We start from the raw sequence: 12,324 nt of genomic DNA, 5'->3' as shown, positions 1-12,324 counted from the left end.
TCCTTTTGCATTTAATCTTTCCCAGCATGAGGGTCTTTTCCAGTGAGTTGCCTCTTTGCATCAGGTGGTCAAAGGATTATTCAAGACTGATTTCCTATAGGATTGACTGGTTTGATCTCCTTGAAGTCCAAGGGATTAAGAGTCTTCTCCGCACCACAATTTAAAAGCATCAGTTATTCCCCATTCAGCTTTCTTTATGATCCAACTCTCACATCCATACCTAACTACTGAAAAAAACACATAGCTTTGACTAAACTAACCTTTCTCAGCAAAGTGATGTCTCTGCTTTTTAATATCCTGTCTAGGTTTGCCATAGCTTTCCTTCCAAGGAGCAAGCATATTTTAATTTCATGACTGCAGTCAGAGTCGCAGTGACTTTGGAACCCAAGAAAATAAAATCTGGTGCTGTTTCCACCTTTTCTCCTTCTATTTGCTGTGAAGTGATGGGACAGAAAGCCATGATCTTAGTTTTTTGAATGTAGAGTTTTAAGCCAGCTCTATCATTCTCCTCTTTCACCCTTACCAAGAAGTTCTTTAGTTCCTCTTCACTTTATGCCATTAAAGTGGTATCATCTGCATATCTGAGATTGTTGATATTTCTCCTGGCAATCTTGATACCAGCTTGAGCTTCATCCAGCCTAGCATTTCATTTGATGTACTCTGCATATAAGTTAAATAAGCATGGTGACAATATACAGCACTGATATACCCTTTTCCCAATTTTGAACCAGTCCATTGTTCCATGTACAGTTCTGTTACTTCCTGACCTGCATGCAGGTTTCTCAGGAAACAGATTAGGTGGTCTGGTATTCCCATCTCTTTAGGAATTTTCCACAGTTTGTTGTGATCCACACAGTTAAAGGCTTTAGCATAGTCAATGAAGCAGAAGTAGATTTTTTTCTTGAATTCTCTTGCTTTATGATCCAATGAATGTTGGCAATTTGATCTCTGGTTCCTCTGCTTTTTATAAACCCAACTTGTACATCTGGGATTTCTCGGTTCACGTACTGTTGAAGACTAGCTCAAAAGATTTTGAGCATAGCCCTGCTAGCATGTGAAATGAGTGCCATTGTATGGTAGTTTGAACATTCTTTTGCATTGCCCTTTTTGAGGATAGGAATGAAAACTGACCTTTTTAACCTTTTCCAGTCCTGTGGCCACTGATGAGTTTTCCAAATTTGCTGGCATATTGAGTACCGCATCATCATTTAGGATTTGAAATAGCTCAACTAGAACTCTATTACCTCCAGTAGTTTTGTTCATAGTAATGCTTCCTTAAGGCCCACTTGACTTCACACTCTGGGATGTCTGGCTTTAGGTTAGTAACTACACCATTGTGGTTATATGGGTTATTAAGACTTTTTGTATAGTTCTTCTGTGTATTGTTACCCTCTTCTTAGTCTCTTCCACTTCTGTTAGGTCCTTACTGTTTCTGTCCTTTATTGTGCCCATCCTAGATAAGTAATCTGGAGACAGTTTATAATATATGGTAGGATGTGCACAGATTACATGCAAATATCATATCATTTTATAAAAGGAGTTTGAACATGCATGGATTTTAGCATCTTTAGGAGTGAAGGTGGGTGAGACGGTTCTGTGGGTACTGAGAGATGACTGTACTTGATGGGCACCAGGGAGGAAATCCAAAACTCTCCCTTAATTTTCCCATCAATCAGCCACATAATTTAGTGAAGTAATGTGTTGGTCCAGTCAGTCTCCAGCACAGAGCCCACTGGGTCCTGTTCCCACATTCACACTCCCATGGCTGCATCCAAGTCTCACTGCTGTGGAAACTAAGTCCTCTCTAAGGGATTTACCAGCATGTCCCAATGGCACAGGTCACTAGGTCCCTGCGAGACACACCCCCTTCCTTGGTGAATGAGACAGAAATCCTGATCCTGACGGGGCTACATTTGTGGTGGAAAAATGCAAACTGTTCCAAACATGGGAGGAAGGGTTGGAGACAGCTGAAGGTTCTGGAGTGTGTGGAAGGGTATGTGGAGGGGAGGAAGGTCAAGGGAAATGCTACAGAGGAAGATGAGCCTTCCTCAGGTAGACGAGGGAGACAAGGAGCTTCCAGAAAAGGAAATACTCGAACACTTTCTCCATTCTTATCTGATCACCTGCAGATAGTCAGGTCCCCATTTACCTTGTCCACTCCCTCCTTAGTCCCTATGGGATGAGGACACAGTCAGTGCTAGGTAAATACTTATTATGAGGAAGAAGAGAAGGGAAAAACACAAGGAAACACTCTTCAGCTGGGAGACAGGCTAGTCTGGTAGAGCTGAGGTGGGAAAACCAAGAAAAGAGGTGAAATTAGAAATTCAGAGGAGGCAGAGGCAAGAGAAGACCTGGTGTGCTGCAGTACATGGGGTCACAGAGAGTTGGACACAACTGAGTGACTGAACTGAACTGAACTGAACTGAGAGGCAAGAGTCTGGTGTGACATAGTGAGGAACTAGGCTTCATTCTGAAGGGGTGATGGGAACTCTTAGAGTATTTTAAGAAGGAGAGAACACATGATTGGTGTTACATATTAGAAAAATTGCCCTGGAAGTGGTAGGCCAGATGGACATGGAGCAGAAAGGGTAGTTGGAGGGTTGGACAGGATATGTGCCTTCAGACCAGTTTAGAAAACTTGGGAAAGCTGGAGCGGCACGGTGCATCGAGCAGGGTGGTCAGGCCAGGTAGGCAGGGGTGGAGGGAGGGCAGGGCAGAAAGAAGGCGTGTCATGTTGCTTAAAGATGCATTATGTTTCTTCAAGAATCAAGACTGCACATTGAAAATATTTTTTTCATCCATCCTAATTGGCATTTCTCCAGTTACATTTTTTTTCAGGTCAGAAATTTGTGGTAAATTAAAGGAAAACGCCAACTTAGTGTATGCAAAAAGTCCCCAACAGTGTAACAGAACTGTGTTAGATCAGTCCTGGTGAAACTGCAGAGATCTAGCCTACACTCTGCTTTGCACCCTCCCTCTCAGGCACTGCCCAAGAAGGGTGCCCCTCTGTGCTGACCATGGTGAAGGCTCAGTCCACTATAGGTTTTAATGACAGGGCTCTGGGTTAGCATCTCTTCCCATTCAGACTTGGAGTGAGAGTAGCCCTACCTTTACATACTCTAAATTCTCTTTTTGTGGTTGTTTTTCTGAGCTTCAAAATTTAACATGGGAACTTGCTTGTGAGCTTCATTTCTCTTGCTCAAATTGGATTTCTGTTCATGAAGTTCCTTTTTATATCAACAAACAGATTCCTCAGGAGGCCAAAAACAAACCTGGACTTGACTACGTAGCAATATTATGTTGACTATATGATGGTAAACATAATCAATTTTCCTCCCAAATTTTTATTATGAAAAATTTAAACATAAAGAAGAATTGAAGGACTACTACAGTGAACATTCACATATCCACCAACAATATTCAATATTCCACACTTTGTCATGTGAACTTCTTTACCTAACCTAGCTGCACTTTTTATGGACCTATTAGAAAGTACATTACACTACTTTACTTCTTCAGCATGCATCTCTTAGGGAAAAAAAGAATTCTCCATGACTACAACAGCATCAGTTCAGTTCAGTTCAGTCACTCAGTCGTGTCCAACTCTTTGCAACCTCATAGATGCAGCATGCAAGGCTTCTTTGACTATCACCAACTTCCAGAACTTGCTCAAACTCATGTCCATGGAATTGCTGATGTCATCCAACCATCTCATCCTCTGTTGTCCCCTTCTCCTCCTGCCTTCAATCTTTCCCAGCATCAGTATCTTTTCTAAGAAGTCAGTTCTTCACATCAGGTGGGCAAAGGATTGGAGCTTCAGCTTCAACATCAGTCCTTCCAGTGAATATTCAGGACTGATTTCTTTTAGGATGGATTGGTTGGACCTCCTTGCAGTTCAAGGAACTCTCAAGTCTTCTCCAACACCACAGTTCAAAAGCATCAATTCTTCAGCACTCAGCCTTCTTTATAGTCCAACTCTCACATCCATACATGACTACTGGAAAAACCATAGCTTTGATTAGACAGACCTTTGATTAGACTGCTTTTTTTTTTTCATTTTATTTGTTGCTGTTTATTAATATAAAGCTGTACAAGGTGATACAAATTTCTGTCTTGAAAATTTTATTGTCTTACTTTCTTTTTTTTTTTTTAATATTTAATAAATTCTGTCTAGGTTGATTTTCAACAAGCCATTTCTTCCAAGTTCTGAGCACATGTTTGTCTTTCAATTTCAATAAAGCTGAAACCTAATTCACCAATCTGCAGTGATTTAGAACAATCCCCAACAACAACAAAAAGATCTCTACTGAATCTTTTCAATGTTTTCACCATCTATTTGAAATATATGAAATGATGGGACCAGATGCCATGGTCTTTTATTTTTTTTAATTTTGATTTTTTTTGTTAATAAACTTCTTTTTGATTTTCTCCTCTATTTCACTTTCATTCAAAAGAGTCACCCTCTTCACTTTCTGGCATAAAAGTAGTGTCATCTGTCTATTGTATCGTTTAAAGTTTGAGAGATTATAGATATTTCTCCTGGCAATCTTGATTCCAGTTATTAATTTGTGCTTTCATTCAGCCTGGCATTTCACATGATGTGTTATCTTCTTCTTGGATTGATCCTTTAAATAACCTTCTTTGCTACTGCTAATTTATGCTAGTATTGTGTCACTTTCAGTCCCTATTTGCATGGAAAATCTTTTCCAGACTCAGTCTGTATGTGTCCCCCTGTTTTGAGGTGGGTCTCCCATAGACAACATATGCAGTCTTGTTTCACCATCCATTCCCCTTGTCTTTTGGGATTCTCCAGGCAAGAACACTGGAGTTTATACAGTGGATTGCCCTAGAGAATTCCTTTTATTTCGAATGCATGAAAGTGTTTGTCTGAAAAGTGAAAGTAAAGTCACTCAGGTCATTTCTTTGATCATTTTTAGTGATTCCCCCCATGGACTGCAGCCCACCAGGCTCCTCCATTTGTTGTTTTTCCATGGGATTTTTCCAGGCAATTTGATTAATAGTACTGGAGTGTTTCTCCATCCTGTTTGGGACTCCTTCTCCAATTATTTCTTTCCCCATTTTAAATAAGTCTTTCAGGGTGACAATATACAGTCTCTGAGATTGTCCTCATTTCTTTTAAGTTTTTCTTTTATCTTCTCTGATTCATTTATTTCTACCCAGCTAATTGGAACCAATCTGTTGTTCCATTTGTTGTTAAGTGTTTTAACTGTTCCTTCTTCTGACCTAAACATACAGATTTATCATCCTTGTCTCCAGGCAAGTATTCCAGGTGGTCTGGTATTCCTTCAACAGCATTCTTTACAGGTAATTTCAATTCCTCCTAATATCATCTAATATCTTCTTCATCAGTTTAGCTTTTTACCAGTTTGTGTTCTCTTTATTAAAATGTTTTCTAATTAATGTATTTCTTTTAAATGGAGGCTAATTACTTTGCAATATTGTGGTGGTTTTGCCACACATTGACATGAATCAGCCATGGCTGTACAAGTGTCCCCCATCCCGAAACTCATCCCACCTCCCTCCCTACTCCACCCCTCTGGGTTTTCTCACAGCACTGGCTTTCAGTGCCCTGTTTCATGCATCAAACTTTGACTGGTTATCTATTTCACATATGGTAATATACATGTTTCAATGTTATTCTCTCAAATCATCCCACCCTTGCCTTCTCCCACAGAGTCTAAAAGTCTTTTCTTTACATCTGTCTCTTTTGCTGTCTCGCATATAGGGTCATCCTTACCATCTTTTGAAATTCCCTATATATGCATTAATATACTGTATTGGTGTTTTTCTTTCTGACTTACTTCACTCTGTATAATAGGTTCTAGTTTCATCCATCTCATTAGAACTGATTCAAGTGAGTTCTTTTTAATAGCTGAGTAATATTCCATTGTGTATATGTACCAGAGCTTTCTTATCCATTCCTCTGCCAATGGGCATCCAGGTTGCTTCCATGTCCAAGCTATTGTAAACAGTGCTGCCATGAACATTGGGGTACACGTGCCTCTTTCAATTCTGGTTTCCTTAGTGTGTATGCCCACCAGTGGGATTTTGCTGGGTCATATGGCAGTTCTATTTCCAGTTTTTAAAGGAATCTCACACTGTTCTCCATAGTGACTATATTAGTTTGCAGTCCCATGCAACAGTGTAAGAGGTTCCCAGTTTTCCACACACCCTCTCCAGCATTTATTGTTTGTAGACTTTTTCCAAGTTAAATAGCAGGGTGACTATTCTGACTTTCCCAGTTTGGAACCAAGATGGTACCTCATTACAGATTTGATTTTGATTTATCATTTCTCTGATAATGAGTGATGTTGAGCATCTTTTCATGTGTTTGTTCAGCCATCTATCCCCCATCCCGAAACTCATCCCACCTCCCTCCCTCTTCTTTAAAGAAATGTCTGTTTAGTTCTTTGTCCCATTTTTGATTGGGTCATTTATTTTTCTGATATTGAGCTCCATGAGATGTTTGTATATTTTGAGATTAATTCTTTGTCAGTTGCTTCATTTGCTATTATTTTCTCCCATTCTGAATGCTGTCTTTTCACCTGTATAATAGGTTTGTTTCATCCATCTTATACTTTCCTTCATCATGTAAAAACTTTTAAGTTTAATTAGGTCCCATTTGTTTATTTTGCTTTTATTTCCATTACTCTGGGAGGTGGGTCATGGCAGTTCTATTTCCAAAGAATCTTGCTGTGATACTAGTTTGTCAGTGAGAGGTCCCTTTTTCCACACCCTATGCATTTTCCTTTAGGACTTTTTATAGTTTCTGGTGAGATGGTACCTCATTGTGATTTTATTTGATTTCTTTAATCCATTTTGAGCATCTTTTATTTTTGTGTATGATCTAAAGAAAAGTTCTTTGTGATGTTGGATTCTGTTTGCTAGAGATTTTGTTGACCAGTTTTTTTGCATCTATATTCATTTCAGATTGTCTTTTCTTCATTGCATAGTTTTCTTTTTTTGTCAAAGATAATCTTTCTCTAGGTTTTGGCTTTTATTTATCTCTGGGTCTTGATAGTGGCCTCATAAAATCTATTTGTCTGTTTACCTTCCTCTACAATTTTCTGGAAGAGTTTAGTGTAGGTATGGTGTAGTGTGTCTAGCTCTTCTCTAGTTCAATTTTTCTTTCTCAATATTTCTCTGAAGCCATCTGGTTTTATGTATTTTGTTTGTTGCTAAAGATTTTTGATTACAGTTCTGTGAAAAATACCATTGTAGCTTAATATGGGTCTGCATTGAATCTATGGATTTCTTTCTAGTATCAGTTTTCACTATATTGATTCTTCTGATCCATGAACATGGTATCCATTTCTTTAAAAGTTGTCCATTTTATTGGCATATAGTTGCTGATAGTAGTTTCTTACCATCCTTTGTATTTCTGTGTTGTCTGTTGTGGTTTCTCCTTTTTCTTTTCTAATTTTGTTGATTTGATTCTTCTCCCTTTTTTTCTTTATGAGTCTGGCTAATGGTTTGTCTATTTTCTTTATCTTCTCAAAGAACCAGCTTTTAGTTTTGCTGATTTTTGCTATAGTTTCCTTTGTTTCTTTTTCATTTGTTTCTGCTCTAATTTTTATGATTTCTTTCCTTCTACTAACCCTGAGGTTCTTCATTTCCTCTTTTCCTAGTTGGTTTAGGGTATTTATTTGTTTTCTCTCTTGTTTCTTGAGGTAAACTTGTATTGCTATGAATCCTCCCCTTAGCACTGCTTTTACTGAGTCCCATAGGCTTTGGATGGAGAAGGAAATGGCAACCCACTCCAGTATTCTTGCCTGGAGAATCCTAGGGACAGAGGAGCCTGGTGCCATCTATGGGGTCTCACAGAGTTGGACACGACTGAAGTGACTTAGCAGCAGCAGCAGCAGCAGCACAGGTTTTGGGTTGTCATGTTTTCATTTTCATTTGTTTCTATGCAAATTTTTATTTCATTTCTGATTTCTTCCATGATTTGTTGGTTATTGAGAAGTGTGTTGTATAGCCTCCATATGATTGTATTTTTAATAGTTTTTTTCTCCTGTTGCTGACATCTAATCTTACTGCATTGTGATCAGAAAAGATTCTTGAAATTATTTCATTTTTTTTTTTTTGAATTTACTAAGGCTAGATTTATGGCCCAGGACGTGATCTATCCTGGAGAATGTTCCATGTGCACTTGAGAAAAGGGTGAAATTCATTGTTTTTTTTTTTTTGGGGGGGGGATGACCTATAGATATCAATTAGGTCTAACTGGTCTATTGTATCATTTAAAGTTTGTGTTTCCTTGCTAATTTTCTGTTTGCTTCATCTATCCATAGGTCCAAGTGGGGTATTAAAGTCTCCCACTATTATTGTGTTACTGTTAATTTCCCCTTTCATACTTGTTAGCGTTTGCCTATGTATTGAGGTGCTCCTATGTTGGATGCATATGTATTTATAATTGTTGTATCTTCTTCTTGGATTGATCCTTTGATCATTATGTAGTGTCCTCCTTTGTCTCTTTTCATGGTCTTTACTTCAAAGTCTCTTTTATCTGATATGAGTATTGCTACTCTGCTTTGTCTTGGTCTGCATTTGCATGAAATATGTTTTTCCAACTCTTCACTTTCAGTCTGCTATGTCTCTTGGTTTGAGGTGGGTCTCCTGTAGACAGCATATATAAAGGTCTTGTTTTTATATCCATTCAGCCAGTCTTCATCTTTTGATTGGGCTTTCAACCCATTTACATTTAAGGTAATTATTGATAAGTATAATCCCATTGCCATTTACTTTGTTGTTTTGGGTTTGAGTTTATAAAACTTTTTTTGTGTTTCCTGTCTGGAGAAGATCCTTTAGCATTTGTTGAAGAGCTGGTTTCATGGTTGCTGAATTCTCTCAGCTTTTGTTTGTCTTTAAAGCTTTTGGCTTCTTCATATTTGAGTGAGATCCTTGCTGGGTATAGTAATCTGGGTTGTAGGCTTTTCTCTTTCATCACTTTAAGTATGTCCTGCCATTCCCTTCTGGCTTCTTTCAATAGAAGAGCTTCTATTGAAAAATTAGCTGTTATCCATATGGGAATCCCCTTGTATGTTATTTCCTGCTTTTAACATTTGCTCTTTGTGTTTGGTCTTCATTAGTTTGATTAATGCATGTCTTGGGGTGTTTCGCCTTGGGTTTATCCTGTCTCAGACCCTCTGGGTTTCTTGGACTTGGGTGGCTGTTTCCTTCCCCATTTTAGGGAAGTTTCCAACTATTATATCCTCAAGTATTTTCTCATGCCCGTTCTTTATGTCTTCTTCTGGGACTCCTATGATTCGAATGTTGGGACATTTAACATTGTCCCAGAGGTCTCTGAGGTTGCCCTCATTTCTTTTAATTCTTTTTCCCCTCTCTGCTTCATTTATTTCCATCATTCTATCTTCCACCTCACTTAACCTATCTTCTGCCTCAGTTATTCTACTGTTGTTTCCCTCCAGAGTGCTTTTGATCTCAGTTATTGCATTATTCATTATTGACTGACTTTTCTTTATTTCTTCTAGGTCCTTGTTAAATATTTCTTGCATCTTCTCAATCCTTGTCTCTAATCTATTTATCTGTAACTCCATTTTGTTTACAAGATTTTGGATCATCTGTACTATCATTATTCTGAATTCTTTTTCAGGTAGACTCCCTATCCCCTCCTCTTTGGTTTGGTTTGGTGGGCATTTATCATGTTCTTTTACCTGCCAAATATTTCTCTGACATTTCATTTTGTTTAGATTTCTGTATCTGGGGTGTCCTTTCTTTGGCTGGAAGTTCATGGTTCCTCTTTATTGTGGAGCCTGCTCCCTGTAGCTGGGGTTGGACAAAGTTTCCTGGTTAGGGGAGCTTGCATCTGTGTTCTGGTGGGTGGAGCTGGATCTCTTCTCTGAATTGCAATGAAATGTCCAGTAGTGAGTTTTGGGGTGTCTATAGCTTTGGCATGGCTTTGGGCAGCCTTTCTTTTAATGCTCAGGGTTGTGTTCCTGCTCTGCTGGAGAATTAGCTTGGTATGTCTTGCTATGGAACTTGTTGGCTCCTGGGTGGAGCTTGGTTTCAGTGTAGGTATGGAGGCTTTTGGGTGAGCTTTTGTCTATTAATGTTCCCTGGAATCAGGTGTTCTCTGATGTTCTCAAGTTTTGGAATTAAGCCTTCTGCCTCTGGCTTTCAGTCTTATTCTTAAAGTAGCCTCAAGGCTTATCCATCCATACAGCACAGATGATAAAACTTCTAGGTTAAAGGTGAAACAATTCTCCACAGTGAGGGACACCCAGGGAGGTTCACAGAGTTACACGGAGAAGAGAAGAGGGAGGAAGGAGATAGAGGTGATCAGGAGAAGAGGGGGAGTCAAAAGAGGGAGCCCAATCTAGCCAGTGATAAGTTTCCTAAGTGTTCCCCACCGCCTGGAACACCCAGCGAGATTCACGAAGTTAAGTAGAGAAGAGAAGGGGGAGAGAGGAGATAGAGGTGACTTGGGGAAGAAAAGGGAGAGTCAATAGGGGAGAGAGCAATCAAACAAGTAATCATACCCCTAAGTGAAAATGGATACTGAAGATTAAATTCTTAAAGGTACAAAATTGATAACAAATACCAAAAAGCAAAGATTAAAAATCTAGAGTAGAGTTTAGACTCTCAAAAATACAATATTAAAAATACAAAACAAAACCAACCACAAAAATTTAAAAAAAAAAAAAAATATATATATATATATACATGAAATTTACATTAAAAATAGGGTCATTTTAGGGGAGAAGCGAGGCCTATGGAGAGCTGCTGCCTGTGTGGTTGCCAGCAGGACCTGCTGGGTTTCACACGTGCCTGTCTTCCATTCATTCACCCTTTCTATTCTGCGTGCATGCCTCAGAGAATGCAAATGGGTCTAGATCTGTCTGTTCTTCTGAGTCTTTACCGTCTGGAAGATCTCACAGACACAGTTTATTGAAAATAGAAACTTAACTTTTCAAGTTAATTTTCCATTTGATTTTCTCTTTATCTCTTCTACTGGCTTCCCTCCCAATTTAGGAAAACACCCCTACTCCAAATCCCCCGCCTACATAGAAGAGAAAACAGAATCTAATCAGGAGGTTGCTAACCCAGAACACTATATTAAACACCCTTTACAGAACAGATGGGCACTCTGGTTTTTAAAAAATGATAAAAGCAAAACTTGGCAAGCAAACCTTTGATTAATCTCTAAGTTTGATATTGTTGATGACTTTTGGGCTCTGTACAACCACATCCAGTTGTCTAGTAATTTAATGCCTGGCTGTGACTACTCACTTTTAAAGGATGGTATTGAGTCTATGTGGGAAGATGAGAAAAACAAATGAGGAGGATGACAGCTAATTACTCTGAACAAACAGCAGAGACGAAGTGACCTCGATTGTTTTTGGCTAGAGACACTGCTGTGCCTTATTGGAGAATCTTTTGATGGCTACAGTGATGATGTATGTAGAGTTATTGTTAATGTTAGAGCTAAAGGTGATAAAATAGCAATGTAGACTACTGAATGTGAAAACAGAGAAGCTGCTATACACGTAGAGAAGGTGCACAAGGAAAGGTTACGACTTCCTCCAAAGACAGTGATTGGTTATCAGTCCTATGCAGGCACAGCTACTCAGAGTGGCTCCACCATTAAAAATAGGTTTGTCGTTTAAGAAGACACCTTCTAAGTATTCTCATAGGAGACTGCCTCAAGCAATTGAAATTTTGGAACCGAACCAAATCCTCTTCAAAAGAAGCGTGGACTGCATTTAAATTTGATTTCCATCTAAATGTGGCTAAGATATAAGAGAAGTCTCATTTGCCTTTGTCTTAATACTTCTGTGTACATATTTTCTTCTTCTTCTTCTTCTTTTTTTTTTTTTTTTTTGAGTGTCCATTATTCCAATCAAAGAATTAAGTACACATCATCCCCAGAATCCATAAATGTGTTCCTGTTCCACTCTGTAATAGCTTAATAGAATTAACCATTACAAACACATTTGACCCATCTACACTATTAAAAAAAAAGAAAGAAAGAAAAAGAGCTTTCATTTCTATTCCTGACAAGACAATGATTTTGTTTATGTTCTATTGTATGCAGGAGCATATTTTGCTGATTTGAAAGAGTATGATGCACACAGTTTTCTGGCAATTTTCTTTGTTTCTTTTTACAGCATTATCTTTGCTATACTCTTGCTGATGGTTGCTAGATTTTAATTTATTTTTTCCCACTTGATAAGATTAGTGATTCTGATTTCAGTTTTTCATTTGTTTTGCTTTAGTTTTTCTTTCTCATGTAATATTGGTGAAGGATCCAGGAATATGACACAAAGGTGGAATAAACAT

General features: G+C 38.4%; 1 pseudogene; it reads left to right on the top strand.

The window, feature by feature from the left end:
* LOC102283358 (eukaryotic translation initiation factor 4E-like) overlaps positions 1-11,651 on the top strand; it is a 50,330-nt pseudogene extending 38,679 nt beyond the window's left edge.
* Positions 11,652-12,324: the final 673 nt, after the last annotated feature.

Source organism: Bos mutus, chromosome 21, assembly GCF_027580195.1.
Source record: "Bos mutus isolate GX-2022 chromosome 21, NWIPB_WYAK_1.1, whole genome shotgun sequence".
Taxonomy (NCBI): Eukaryota; Metazoa; Chordata; class Mammalia; order Artiodactyla; family Bovidae; genus Bos; species Bos mutus.
Note: the sequence above shows the minus strand (reverse complement) of the source record. Positions and strands in the feature narration are given on the sequence as shown.